Source organism: Cucurbita pepo, chromosome 10, assembly GCF_057944985.1.
Source record: "Cucurbita pepo subsp. pepo isolate OVF chromosome 10, ASM5794498v1, whole genome shotgun sequence".
Classification (NCBI taxonomy): Eukaryota; Viridiplantae; Streptophyta; class Magnoliopsida; order Cucurbitales; family Cucurbitaceae; genus Cucurbita; species Cucurbita pepo.
Genome location: NC_141807.1, coordinates 18,186,043 through 18,202,045, shown reverse-complemented (window position 1 = coordinate 18,202,045; position 16,003 = coordinate 18,186,043). Strand labels below are relative to the sequence as shown.

General features: G+C 39.7%; 1 long non-coding RNA gene across 1 annotated transcript; it reads left to right on the top strand.

Moving 5' to 3' along the window:
• Positions 1 to 14: 14 nt before the first annotated feature.
• LOC147790936 (uncharacterized) lies at positions 15 to 6,598 on the top strand. Its single transcript, XR_015422636.1, has 3 exons — positions 15 to 206; positions 1,486 to 1,583; positions 2,359 to 6,598. It is a non-coding gene; the product is annotated as an uncharacterized LOC147790936 (long non-coding RNA).
• The last annotated feature ends 9,405 nt before the right edge of the window (positions 6,599 to 16,003 follow it).

Below are 16,003 nucleotides of genomic sequence, written 5' to 3'. Positions count from 1 at the left end.
AATCTCTCCGTCCATCCCCTAAAATACCTCCTCCTTTTAGTATCAATAATTGAAAAAAAAAAAAAAAAACAGAAATAGAAAGAAAATATTTTTCTGGAGAAAAAAAAATGCAGATAATGGAGAGATGTTAACAATAATGGAGAGATCGGGAAGGAAGGAAGATAATGGAGCGATGGCAGGCAGGAAGAGAGATGTCGTTTGAAAAGGTTAGTAGTCAGATTTACTTTTTCTTTCTACTAAGGATATTAGCAATTATTTAGATCTGAGTTAGAAATTTAGAAAATTATATGAATGATCTGAATTAGAAATTATCTATCTAGCTAGAGTTCATTAAAATTGGTCAAGGAATAGATAGATAAGAAAGATCTGGAAGACATTCAAATAAATATAAAAAAAATCTGGAAGACATTCAAATAAAAAAAAAAAAAAAAAAACGAAGATTTGGAAAACAGGATGAAAAGGAAGATAGGGAAAAGAAAGATCTGTAAAACATATTCAAATAAAAAAAAAAGATTTGGAAAACCGGATGAGAAAAACCGGATGAGAAGGAAGATAAAGAAAACATATTCAAATAAAAAAAAAATAACGAATATTTGGCAAATAGGATGAAAAGGAAGATCTTCAAATAAATAAAAAAAAAAAAGAACGAAGATTTGGAAAACAGGATGAAAAGGAAGATAGGGGAAAGAAAGATCTGTAAAACATATTCAAATAAAAAAAAAAGATTTGGAAAACCGGATGAGAAGGAAGATAAGGAAAAGGAAGATCTGGAAAACATATTCAAATAAAAAAAAAAATAACGAAGATTTGGCAAACAGGATGAAAAAGGAAGATCTGCAAAAACATATTAACAAAAAACTAAGATTTGGGAATAGTAAAGACAAATAAAATCTGGGAACAGAATTAAACGATTTAAATATTGGAGTAGATACATAGAGAGAGAGAGAAATATTAGATTGGGAAATAGTAAAGCAAAAGACAAAAAATAGAATTAAACTGTCAAACATAATTGAACTATTTAGATATATGAGTAAAATTACTTAAAATGAGTAGATATGGAGGTAGAATTGAACTACTCAAAGAATTAGAGTTTAAAGGAAAAAGAAACAAAAGAGAGAAGATTTTAGGAAAGAAAAGAAAATTAGAACGGGTTGAAAATTGCAAGTACTGTTCATATGGCAAGTACGGTAAAGAGAAGTAAAATATAACATAGAAGAGAAATAAGTGAGGGAAGGAAAATGGAAAATATGAGTAATTATTATATTTGTATCTATAGGATATAACATTAAATGTTGAATTATACAAACCACTTGAAATATTAATAATATTGACATATTATTAATTTAAGTTTTATTATCCTATATAATTTAGAAACAATGAAAACGTGGAATTTGATTTTTATTGAGACCGGTTTAGAGCTGTATTTCACATTGTTAGTTGGATTATTAATAAAAATGTGAAATACTAACGAAAGGTGACGAACAGTTCGATATGAAGCGAACTCTAGAAACCTTTGGAGCAGCTCTCGAGGAATGGGGGCTTACGTTAATTAAATTAGGGAATCTTCGGCTAAGGCCAACCAGGTAAGTGGCCTTACTATAGGATAGGCTATATAAATTGTATGATGCTTGATGATATGTGCCAGTTTATACATATTTTGTTGAGTGACGCTTAATATGTTTGACGCACGTTGTGGCATTACGATGAGCATGATGATTGCATGATTTTTACCTTAATATGATGATGTTTTCCATATTGAGCATGTTATATGATGATGAGTGCCATATTGCATCATGTCGTTAGATCGACATAGGACACAACCCTAAGAGCGTGAAAATGATATTAATATAAATATCCACGAGTATGCGTTACCTAGAGTAACAAAGAGATGAGACTAGAGGGTTGTGTCAGAAGAGACATTATGATGGATTTAGAGGGACCTCATGCATATTGTATGTTCATAAGCATAGGGCTACTTCCCCTAGAGATGATGAGTGCGGACGCGCACCGTATGATGAGCGCATATGCGCACAGGTGCGAAAGCACACAGATGAGGGTGTTCATGAGGTGCATGACACTATGGGGTTCCGCTGACCTCCGGACGTCGCTACAGATTAGCTTGACCAGAGGGTCCAGGGGGTGTGCGAGCGCCCTGGGGATTCACACTCGCACGTGTGAGTCGTGCGTAGGGAAGTACTACACATCCAATTTGTCCGAGACTGGAGGCCACCCCTAAGATGATTAGAGATAGGTCCCTATTCATGATTGCATGTGTTTGCATTAGCATGGCCCCTATAGTGGGGTCACTTACTGAGTATTCTTTGAAATACTCAGGCCGTGTGCCACATCATTTTTCAGGTAAAGGCAAGGCGCACTTGTACGGAGGACGACGGCATCGCGAGCAGAGACTGTGGCATGTGCATAGGGTAGATTCATATTTAAATTTCTAGTCTTAAGTTAGAATAGGTTGTTTTGCATTTCATTGTTTTAAATTATTTTGTATTTGTTTTTGTTTTCTCTAAATTTCAGTATTTCATATTTAAACACGTAAGACCATGGCTGTGTTTTCCAGAGAAGAAGTTGTTTTAAACGTTCTTTTTGAAGTTTACGTTATCAACTATGTTCATGTAAGAGTTATATTTCCGCATTATAGATGAGCATGAGACGTTAGTAGCGACTCTGAGTATGTGGAAATTTAGGGTCGTTACATTTGGTATCAGAGCTCTAGGTTTTAGATTCTGTAGACTAGCCTACAATGTAGGCTTGGCACGTTCCATGGTCCCAACGTCGATGCCCCGTCACCGTCAGGTACGCCTTGCACAAGATAAGAAAAGAGAAACGTTTTCAAACTCGCATGCATCTTTATGTTAATGTTACTGAAATTGTTTTGATATTTCACGTATTTATTTAAGAGCATGATGTGATGTGTTGCATGCTGAGTGCTTTTGTTTTCAATATGATGTGAACTTTGTAGATGTGATGCATAGTATAATTTCATAGGTAATGAGCCTCAGACTTAAGAGATGCTATCTTGGTTTCTAGAACCATGCTGCCTAGACCTTGCGAAAGAGTAAGACGAGGAAGGGGACTACCTCCTATTAGAGATAGAGGACGAGGTGAGGCTAAAGAGAGCCCACCTCGAGAGGGATCTGAGACAGGGTTTGAATTAGAACCCTTATGGTATGTATGGTCGGCAAGCAGCCCTGAGATGGTAGACGTAGTAACTAAGGATAGAGTAAATAATGACCAAGCAATAGTAGCCGACCAAACTCTAAGCGTAGTCTTAATAGTAGTAAAGATGACCGACTTCGACGTAATACTAGACATGGATTGACTAGCTGCAAACCATTCTAGTATAGACCGTCACAAAAAAAAAAAAAAAAAAAAAAAAAAAAAAGAGAGAGATATTCTCACCACTTATGTGACCTAGCTTTAAATTTAAAGGCACAAGTACCGGGACTACCTCAAAGGTAGTCTCGACGATGAAAGCAAAGAGACTAGTCCAACAAGACGGTTGGACTATATTAGCATGTGCCGTAGACATAAGAGGAAAAGAAAAGACCCTAGAAAACGTGTCGAGCGTAAACGAGTTCCCAAATGTGTATCCGGATGACCTACCTGGAATACCTCCTTCTCGAGCGGTCGACTTCATCATCGAACTCGAGCCGGAAACTGGGCTTATTTCTAAAGCACCCTATCCATGGCGCTAACAGAGTTGAAGGAACTCAAGGCGCAATTACAACACTTACGGGATAAATGGTTCATTCGACCTAGCATAATCCCCTCGCCAGTGTTTGTTCAAAAGAAAGATGGATCGATGCGTTTGTGTATCGATTACCAAGAGCTAAATAAGAGAACCATAAAGAACAAATACCCTCTGCCTAGAATAGAAGACTTATTCGATCAGCTCAGAGAGACAACGATATTTTCTAAGATAGATCTGCGATTAGGTTACCATTAAATAAAAAGTAAAGGAAAAGACATACCAAAGACAGCATTTAAGACAAGGTATGATCACTACAAGTTCGTGGTGGTGTCATTTGGCCTCACCAATGCTCCAGCTATGTGAATGGAGTTAATGAACCGAGTGTTCAAGGACTGTCTAGAAACTTTTGTGATCGTGCTCATTGATGACATCCTAGTATACTAAAAAACAAACTTGGTACACCAGGAACACCTCTGAAAAGTCCTAACCACCCTAAGAGAGAACAAGTTGTATGCCAAGTTCTCAAAGTGTGAATTTTGGTTACAATAAGTCTCTTTCCTAGGTTACGTGGCGACAAAGGACGAAGTATCTGTAGGTCCTACTAAGGTCAAAGCGGTCACGAAGTAGGAACGCCCAACTTCGGTAACATCAGTACAGAGTTTCTTGGGACTAGTGAGATACTATCGAAGGTTCGTGTAGCACTTTGCTAAAATAGTCTCGCCTTTGACACAGCTAACGAGAAAAGGGGTACCATTTATATGAAATGATGCTTGTGAGGCAAGCTTCCAAAACCTAAAAGAGAGATTGGTAACCGTCCCGGTACTCATGGTACCCGAGATCTCAGAAGAGTACGTAATCTATAGTGACGCCTTTGAAGAATGGACTAGGATGTGTGTTAATGCAACACGGTAAAGTTGTTGCATACGCGTCTCGTCAACTAAAAGAATACGAAGATAATTACCCTACCCACGACCTGGAGTTGGCCGCTGTAGTGTTCACGCTGAAATTTGGTGACACTATCTGTATGGAGAGAAAATTCAAAGTTTAACCGACCACAAGATTTTAAATATTTCTTCACCCAGAAAGAGTCAAATATGAGACAGAGAAGGTGGTTAGAATTGGTGAAGGACTACGTTGTAGATATCCAGTATCACCCTAGAAAAGCAAATGTGGTCGCAGACGCTTTGAGTAGAAAGGCGGCCCACTCTTCGGCCCTCATTACAGGGGAGTAAGGGTACAAAGAAAATTCGAGGGAGCCAACATAGTGTAGCGACTGAGAGACTCATGGCACAACTAGACGACTTACAGTGCAACCTACACTTGGGCAGATAATGGTTACCTCCCAACGAGAGGATCCAAGCCTACAGAAAGTCTTGGGCAAGCTAGACAAAAGTCCTAGGCCAACTAGACAAAAGTCTAGTAGACAGGTTATCGAAGTCCTGAGATAAGAACTATTGTATCAGGGAGGCCTATGTGTCCCAGAGAAGTTAAGGAAGGAGATACTAACGGAAGCTCACAACTCGCCATTTGCCATGCACCCAGGAGGTACAAAAATGTACGAAGATTTTAAACAACATTTCTGATAGAAGAGCATGAAGAGGGACATGGTCGAGTTTGTGAGCGAGTGCTTAGTTTGTCAACAAGTGAAAGTTCATAAACAAAAGGCAGTGGGGTTGTTGTAGCCCCTAAGCATACCAGAGTGGAAGTGGGAAAACATAGCAATGGATTTCATAGTAGGATTACCCAAAACGCACAAAGCATATATAGTGATCTGGGTAGTTGTCGATATGTTGACCAAATCGGCACGCTTCCTACTTGGAAAAGCTACATATACAGTTGACAAATGGGCACAACTGTATGTGAAAGAAATAGTAAGACTACATGGAGTCCTAGTGTCTATAGTGCTGGATCGGGATTCACGCTTTACGTTAGCGTTTTGGCGCGGACTTCAAAAAGCATTGGGTACCCGCCTCGATTTTATTACCGCCTTCCACCCCCCAAACAGATGGACAAACGGAGTGTTTAAACCAAATTCTAGAGGACATGTTATGTGCTTGAGTACTAGATTTTAGGGGAAGTTGGGATTCCATACTCCACCTCATGGAATTCTCGTATAATAACAACTTCCAAGCCACTATTGGTATGACACCGTTTGAGGCCTTGTATGGGAAACGGTGTAGGTCCCCACTATGTTGGGACGAAGTAGGCGAAAGAGAGTTAGTAGGACCCGAGCTAGTTTGACTCACCAACGAGGCTGTTCAGAAAAATTCGAGCGAGGATGCGTATCGCTAAAAGTCGACAGGAAAGCTATGTCGATGTAAGGCGTAGAAGCTTAGAGTTCGAGACAAAGGGCCTAGTATTCCTCAAGGTGGCACCTATTTAAGGTGTCTGGAGGTTCGGACGTACGGGCAAGTTAAGTCCTAAATTCATTGGACCATTCGAAATCCTAGAGCGAGTTGGTCCAGTAGCGTATAAGTTATGCTGAGGAAGTACATTACGAACCCTATCCATGTAATAGACTATGAACCACTCCAACTCAATGAAGATTTGAGTTATGAGGAAAAACCAATAAGAATCTTAGCAAGAGAAGTAAAACCGTTATGCTACAGAAACATTGCGTTCATTAAGGTATTGTGGCGAAATCGCCACACTGAAGAGGCCACGTGGGAGTGTAAGGACGAAATAAAAGAAAAATTCCCTGAGTTAGTATACGAGTTGGAGACTTTCGAGGACGAAAGTTCTTTTTAGGGGTAGATAATGTAACGCCCCGTTAGGTTTAAGTATATATATATATATATGTGTGTGTGTTAAAATAAAAATAACAAAATAAAGAAAAGAAAGAAAAAAAAAAAACTCACCACCTCCTTTAATCTCTCCGTCCATCCCCTAAAATACCTCCTCCTTTTAGTATCAATAATTGAAAAAAAAAAAAAAAAAAAAACAGAAATAGAAAGAAAATATTTTTCTGGAGAAAAAAAAATGCAGATAATGGAGAGATGTTAACAATAATGGAGAGATCGGGAAGGAAGGAAGATAATGGAGCGATGGCAGGCAGGAAGAGAGATGTCGTTTGAAAAGGTTAGTAGTCAGATTTACTTTTTCTTTCTACTAAGGATATTAGCAATTATTTAGATCTGAGTTAGAAATTTAGAAAATTATATGAATGATCTGAATTAGAAATTATCTATCTAGCTAGAGTTCATTAAAATTGGTCAAGGAATAGATAGATAAGAAAGATCTGGAAGACATTCAAATAAATATAAAAAAAATCTGGAAGACATTCAAATAAAAAAAAAAAAAAAGAACGATTGGGAAAACAGGATGAAAAGAAAGATAGGGAAAAGAAAGATCTGTAAAACATATTCAAATAAAAAAAAAAGATTTGGAAAACCGGATGAGAAGGAAGATAAAGAAAACATATTCAAATAAAAAAAAAATAACTAATATTTGGCAAACAGGATGAAAAGGAAGATCTTCAAATAAAAAAAAAAAAAAAAAAAAAGAACCGAAGATTTGGAAAACAGGATGAAAAGGAAGATAGGGGAAAGAAAGATCTGTAAAACATATTCAAATAAAAAAAAAAGATTTGGAAAACCGGATGAGAAGGAAGATAAGGAAAAGGAAGATACATATTCAAATAAAAAAAAAATAACGAAGATTTGGCAAACAGGATGAAAAAGGAAGATCTGCAAAAACATATTAACAAAAAACTAAGATTTGGGAATAGTAAAGACAAATAAAATCTGGGAACAGAATTAAACGATTTAAATATTGGAGTAGATACATAGAGAGAGAGAGAAATATTAGATTGGGAAATAGTAAAGCAAAAGACAAAAAATAGAATTAAACTGTCAAACATAATTGAACTATTTAGATATATGAGTAAAATTACTTAAAATGAGTAGATATGGAGGTAGAATTGAACTACTCAAAGAATTAGAGTTTAAAGGAAAAAGAAACAAAAGAGAGAAGATTTTAGGAAAGAAAAGAAAATTAGAACGGGTTGAAAATTGCAAGTACTGTTCATATGGCAAGTACGGTAAAGAGAAGTAAAATATAACATAGAAGAGAAATAAGTGAGGGAAGGAAAATGGAAAATATGAGTAATTATTATATTTGTATCTATAGGATATAACATTAAATGTTGAATTATACAAACCACTTGAAATATTAATAATATTGACATATTATTAATTTAAGTTTTATTATCCTATATAATTTAGAAACAATGAAAACGTGGAATTTGATTTTTATTGAGACCGGTTTAGAGCTGTATTTCACATTGTTAGTTGGATTATTAATAAAAATGTGAAATACTAACGAAAGGTGACGAACAGTTCGATATGAAGCGAACTCTAGAAACCTTTGGAGCAGCTCTCGAGGAATGGGGGCTTACGTTAATTAAATTAGGGAATCTTCGGCTAAGGCCAACCAGGTAAGTGGCCTTACTATAGGATAGGCTATATAAATTGTATGATGCTTGATGATATGTGCCAGTTTATACATATTTTGTTGAGTGACGCTTAATATGTTTGACGCACGTTGTGGCATTACGATGAGCATGATGATTGCATGATTTTTACCTTAATATGATGATGTTTTCCATATTGAGCATGTTATATGATGATGAGTGCCATATTGCATCATGTCGTTAGATCGACATAGGACACAACCCTAAGAGCGTGAAAATGATATTAATATAAATATCCACGAGTATGCGTTACCTAGAGTAACAAAGAGATGAGACTAGAGGGTTGTGTCAGAAGAGACATTATGATGGATTTAGAGGGACCTCATGCATATTGTATGTTCATAAGCATAGGGCTACTTCCCCTAGAGATGATGAGTGCGGACGCGCACCGTATGATGAGCGCATATGCGCACAGGTGCGAAAGCACACAGATGAGGGTGTTCATGAGGTGCATGACACTATGGGGTTCCGCTGACCTCCGGACGTCGCTACAGATTAGCTTGACCAGAGGGTCCAGGGGGTGTGCGAGCGCCCTGGGGATTCACACTCGCACGTGTGAGTCGTGTGTAGGGAAGTACTACACATCCAATTTGTCCGAGACTGGAGGCCACCCCTAAGATGATTAGAGATAGGTCCCTATTCATGATTGCATGTGTTTGCATTAGCATGGCCCCTATAGTGGGGTCACTTACTGAGTATTCTTTGAAATACTCAGGCCGTGTGCCACATCATTTTTCAGGTAAAGGCAAGGCGCACTTGTACGGAGGACGACGACATCGCGAGCAGAGACTGTGGCATGTGCATAGGGTAGATTCATATTTAAATTTCTAGTCTTAAGTTAGAATAGGTTGTTTTGCATTTCATTGTTTTAAATTATTTTGTATTTGTTTTTGTTTTCTCTAAATTTCAGTATTTCATATTTAAACACGTAAGACCATGGCTGTGTTTTCCAGAGAAGAAGTTGTTTTAAACGTTCTTTTTGAAGTTTACGTTATCAACTATGTTCATGTAAGAGTTATATTTCCGCATTATAGATGAGCATGAGACGTTAGTAGCGACTCTGAGTATGTGGAAATTTAGGGTCGTTACATTACTTGAATTTCCAATGGTGGATGGAATTGGACCAATGATCATGTTATTGTTTAAATACAACCCCGTCAAGCTCTTCATATTCCCTATTTCAGATGGAATAAGTACACCTATTTGATTGTAGTGAAGATCTAGAGTCATTAAATTGATCAAACGACCTTATGGTTGAAGGGATTGTATCAGTGAACATATTAGCACTAAGTTGAAAATGTACTAAATGATGGTGTTAATATAACACATGAGGAAGAAATTTGGATCTTAGGCACTTTTAGAACCTCAATTATAGTAAATAACTAACATGTTCATAAGTATTAAAACTTAATGAGTTTAGATACTAACCTTTTGTAGTTTAAACTTCTTTTTCCTCACGAACCGGTTTCGAACCACCACTAGTGTCTTCTCCACTATCCTTCGGCCTTAGAACGGGATTGTGAATCTGGTGAGTGACTAAACTTGGGAGGGATTTTGTATATGTGAAGAGAGTGTTTGTTAGAGGTTTTTCTCAAGGTTTTCCACCAAGAATAAGAAGACCTTCTATGTTTCATGATCACTCTATTTAAAGAGTCATGTTTGCATGTTCATGCAAATTTGAGATTAACAGATTTTGACACTCAAAATTCCACTCAAATGTTTGGGATTATGTGGCAAGCATGCATGTTTGAGTTAACCAAATTTTGACACTCAAAATTCCACTCAAACTTGTGGGGTTTATTTGGCAAGCAGGCAAGTTTGGTTAAACCAAATTTTGACACCTCAAAATTCTACTAACATGGATTTTTCCATTAAACGAAGTCAACATTTTGACTTTCTTCATTTTAATTCAACAATTAATTTGAATAATGAATTTCAAATTAAAGTAATATTAAATGATTAATTAAACTATTTAATTAATATTTAATATTAATTCAAATGCCAATCCCAATCAGTTCCGACATATAATTGATTAAGATATATAAATCTTATTTAAATATCTCATATTCTCTCTTTTTGTTTAATTCGTAAATAAAACAAAAATGCGGTTAAATATATCGTATATATGTAGCGCATATTCCCTAATTTGAATTCGAACATTTCGAACTCACTCGTCACACTGTTCTATGGTTTAGTTCGATATGAGCTAGCAGAGGGACCTAATGGACCTATAGATCATGGGCTCCAACGATCCAAGATTAACCGGCTAAACTCATTAACCTTGTTAACCAACATTCGTTAACTACTAGGACACTCCACTATAGCCTAGTAATTGCACTCCCCTCACTATAGATATATTTCTGTCCATTTGATATAACCATGATTAGTAAATCGATCCTTCACAGGTTGTTCGTAACTAGAGCTGGGTCAATTTACCGTTTTACCCCTAAAGTTACTTCTTGTTCCTTATGTCTCACTGATCCTCTAATGAACAATTGGTTTGTGGTCCAACCAGTAAACCGAATCCCTCTCAAGCCAATGAGAGGGTGGGGCCCCTTGTTCAAGACCTGGAGTCAGTGCTTAAGGGAACTACCTCTCTTCTATCCCTAAAAGTGGGTAGGAGTGAATTCCATCTTGCACCCCACGTCCCCAGCCATTCACCCAGTCTTACCCCTGAAATGTGAGGCCTATTGAGTCGGCGAACTAGAGCCACTCTCACCCATGCAAATCTAAGGATAATTCCGAATAAATAGGAGTTCGTGGTTAGCTCAGGATTAAAACCGAGTTACCTAGGTTATCAAATGAAAAGAAAATCAATCTCAACAGTAAACGACATTATAAAGTGAGAGTGGTTTTCTTCATGGTCCGATCTTATGCAATACTCATTGCATAGGACGCCCCCACTCACATGTCTCCACATGTACAATTTAGTGATCACATTGTTTATATCATATACAAAAGTGGGCTGCATCCATAGTGTCCCAGAATAAGGTACTCCGCCTTATCCTTATACTATAGATCATTTTAACTATATACTTGAACTTCATCCACTCTTATGTCTCTACATATAGTTCAAGTAATCATACTATAGCCAGAGTGTTCTTAGTTTATTGGATTTAGATTAATGATTGTAAAGTTCATTTTATTCAATAACAATCTTTACGGAATAAACAACAATAATAACTTTATTGAAAATAAAATATGCTTTTGTTTACAAACTATGAGTTTTAGGACATAAAACCCAACAAACTCCCACTTAGACTAAAACTCTAGTGGGGTTTTATAACGTTGAGTAGAGAGAAATACAATAAACTAGGGCATCACATACTCATGCCGTTTCTCCCACTTGCCCTAGATTACATAACTCGTAGTCCTAGACTCACTAGGTGCCCTTCAAACACTTTAGCCGTGAGGGGCTTTGTAAATGGATCAGCAATGTTGTGCTTTGAAGCTATCTGTGTGATGATCACATCTCCTCGTTGCACAATCTCCCTTATGAGATGATATTTGCGCTCAATATGTTTTCCTCGCTTATGGCTTCTTGGTTCTTTTGAATTTGCAACTGCTCCACTGTTATCACAATAAAAAGTGACGGGAAGATGCATATTTGGAATGACTTCCAAGTCAGTTAAGAACTTCCTAAGCCATACAGATTCTTTCGCTGCTTCACAAGCAGCAACATACTCAGCCTCCATGGTGGAATCAGCAACGCAACCTTGCTTTATGCTTCTCCATATTATTGCTCCTCTGTTCAGAGTGAAGATAGATCCTGATGTCGATTTCCTCGAATCTACATCGGTCTAAAAATCTGAGTCAGTGTACCCTGTAAGAATCAGATCCTTGGCACCGTACATTAGCATATAGTCCCTCGTTCTCCTAAGATACTTGAGGATATTCTTAACGGCAGTCCAATGAGCACGTCCCGGATTGGACTGATATCTGCTGACAATTCCCACAGCATAGCATATGTCGGGTCGGGTACATAGCATGGTATACATTAGACTACCGACCGCTGATGCATAGGGAATGTGTCTCATATCCTCAACTTCTTGAGGTGTCTTAGGACTTTGTTCCTTCGACAAATGAACTCCATGCCTGAAAGGTAATAATCCTTTCTTGGAGTCCGACATCTTATATCGAATCAATATTTTGTCGATGTATGATGCTTGAGACAATGCTTGTGTGTTTGTTCTTGTGATTCCGAACAAGTTGGATTCCAAGAACAAACTGAGCCTCTCCCAAATCTTTCATTTGGAATTGTGTCGCTAGCCAATGCTTAATGTCAGTCAGAAATCCCACATCATTTCCAATGAGTAGGATATCGTCAACGTACAACACCAGGAAAGCTACTGTAGAGTTGACTATTCTTTTATAAACACAAGGTTCATCAACATTCTGTTTAAAGCCATAAGATTTGATCGCAGTATCAAACTTTATATTCCAAGATCGAGATGCTTGCTTCAACCCATAAATGAATCTTTTAAGCTTGCAAACCCTTTGCTCGTGATCCTGTTCAATGAACCCCTCTGGTTGAGCCATATAGATACTCTCTTCAAGATTGCCGTTTAGAAAGGCTGTCTTAACATCCATTTGCCAAATTTCATAATCATAAAATGTGGCAATAGACAAGAGTATTCTAATCGATTTAAGCACAGCAATAGGAGAGAAGGTTTCTTCATAGTCCACCCCCTCTCTTTGGGTATAACCCTTTGCTACTAGTCGAGCTTTAAAGGTCTGTACCTTATCGGTTTGGTCTCGTTTCCTCTTATAGATCTATTTGCAACCAATAGGTTTTACCCCATCTGGTTGATCTACAAGTTCCCAGACTGAATTGATGTACATTGACTCCATTTCAAGATTCATGGCTTTAATCCACTGATCTCTATCTTCATCATTCATTACCTGTTTATAGGTCAATGGATCCTCAACGCCATCATCAGGTATGATGACTTGAGTTTCTGCCAAACCTAAGTAACGATCGGGTTGAGTTATAACCCTCCCACTACGTCGAGACATTCTCAACTCTTGAGAAGGATGTGATTGGCCAGAAGTGTCAGCTCCATCAACAACTCTGGTTGAAGGACCAGCTTGATCAACAACTCTTGTTGTTTTATCAGTAGCTTCTTTAGAAATCTCACATAATACTAGTTTGCTACGAGGTTGATGATTTCTTACGTGGTCTTCAAGTCGGCGACCCCAGGCAGTAAGAGTCTCTTTCTACTGTTAGTCGATGACAAAAGCCGCTTCATGTGGATGACCCTGCTGCAAGGGAAAAGTGAGGCGGTAGAGGCCGTTAAGCGCATTAAAGCACGAGTGGAGGCCGAATGTGAGAAGAAGATGCGAGTGCTGCACAAAAACCGAGGCGGAGAATTCACCTCGGCAAGTTTCGGTAAGTAATGCGACGAGTTCGGCATACAACGGCACCTAACGGTGCCCTACTCCCCCCAACAGAATGGAGTGGTGGAGCGCCAAAATCAGACCACGTCGGGACAGCGAGGTCATTGCTGGTGACGGCCAGGATGCCTGGGAGATTCTAGGGAGAGGCGGTAATGACGGCCGTCTATCTCCTCAATCGGTCACCAACCCAAAGCCTCGACGGGAAGGCGCTATATGAGGCCTGGTACAACAAAAAGCCAGCGGTAAATCCTTTCCGCGTGTTCGGCTGTGTCGCATACATGAAGGTAACACGTCCCCGCCTCCCCAAGCTCGATCCCAGGGGGCTGAAGGTCGTCTTCATTAGCTATGAACCTGGGAGCAAGGCGTACAGTCTCTATGATCCTGTAGGGGGGCGAGCTCACGTGTCTCGCGACGTAGTCTTCGACGAAAGCACCTTTTGGCAGTGAAATGATGTGATCGAGGCAGACCATAATCCAAATCAATTCACGGTGGAGTACCTCATCACCGAGCCGAAAGAAAGAGGAGCCCGTAGGTGCACCCCCTGAACCAGTGGAATTTGCAACACCACGGACTGCAGATTCGACGCTGGATGCCGATCACGATGCTGATCTGGAGGCCAGGTACCGGAGGATGGACGACCTAGTGGGAGGAGGTGAACCACCTAGACTGGCAGTGCGCGAGCTCGAAGAAGTGGCCGAACTGCATGCCATTAGTGCAGATGAACCGAACACCTTCGTCGAAGCAGAAAGGAATCCGTGCTGGCTGAAGGCAATGCAAAAGGAGATGACATCCATCACCGAGAACCAGACATGGAGTCTAGAGGATATGCCGCCGGGACACCGAGCCATAGGGCTCAAATGGGTCTTCAAACTGAAGCGTAACGAAAAAGAAGAAGTTGTGAAGCACAAGGCCTGTCTGGTGGCGAAGGGCTATGTTTAGAAGCAAGGAGTGGACTTCGAAGAGGTATTTGCGCCAGTGGCAAGGTTAGAATCCGTTCGTCTTTTGCTAGCAATTGCGGCACATTACTCTTGGGAGGTTCACCATATGGACGTGAAGTCTACTTTCCTTAACGGAGAGCTGAAGGAGACCGTCTACGTCCGACAACCACCTTGCTTCCTGGACAACGACAATCCCAGTAAGATACTGCACCTGCACAAGGCACTCTACGAGCTTCGACAAGCCCCACGAGCCTGGAACGCGAAGCTCGACAGTACCCTACTGTCACTCAAATTCAAGCGCTGTGCCTCTGAGCATGGCATGTACACGCATGGCCATGGCAAGTAGCGACTGATCGTGGGAGTGTACGTCGACGACCTCATAATACTGGAGGCGACGTGGAAGTCCTCAGAAGGTTCAAGAAGGAGATGTCAAAGAACTGCGAGATGAGCGATCTCGGCGTGCTCAGCTACTACCTCGACATCGAAGTGCAACAGAATTCTACCGGCATCTCCATCTGCCAAAGTGCATACGCGAAGAAGCTGCTGGACACAACTGGACTTGTGGACAGTAATCCTACAAGGACGCTAATGGAGGCCCGGCTCCAACTAAGGAAGGCCGACACTACGACAACAGTCGACTCCACCAATTACCGCAGCATTGTCGGGAGTCTACGCTATCTGGTAAACTCTCGTCCTGATCTTGCTTATTCTGTTGGATATGTGAGCAGGTTTATGGAAGCACCTAGGGAGGAGCACCTAGTGGCTGTCAAGCGCATCCTGCACTATGTAGCCGGAACCAGAGGCTGGAGTGTAAGATACTGCGCAGGGAGAGGAAAGAAGAAACTCAAGCTAGTCGGCTACAGTGATAGTGACATGGCCGGTTGCGTTGATGATCGTAAGAGCACCAGCGGAATGATCTACTTCCTCTCAGGCGGCATGATCTGCTGGCAATCAACAAAACAGAAGGTAGTTGCTTTGTCTTCCTGCGAAGTAGAATACATCGCCGCTTCGATGGCAGCAACACAAGGGGTCTGGCTTGCGCGACTAATGGAAGAACTCATCGGGAGAGAAAGCGATCCACCAATGCTATACGTAGACAACAAAGCTACGATCTCCCTAATTAAAAATCCAGTTTTGCACGACCAGTGCAAGCACATAGAAATCAGATTCCACTACATTCGAGAATGTGCAGATCGAGGTCTCATCAAGATTGATTTCATCCGAACAAAGAAACAACTTGGAGACATTTTCACCAAGTCCTTGGCGTGGGTAAAATTTGAAGAACTTCGCTTAAAGATCGGAGTTCAAATAATAAGGTAGATATAGCATAGCTTTTATGAGGAGATTGTTAAATAAAAGCTATGTTCCTTACCTTTAGTTAGGTTGTTTTGACGTCTCAAAACTTCTAAATTCACCAATGGAAAAGCGTAATTCTAGCTGCCCTTTTTTGCCAACTTTGGGCGAAGTCTTCACCCACTTTTCTATTTTTAT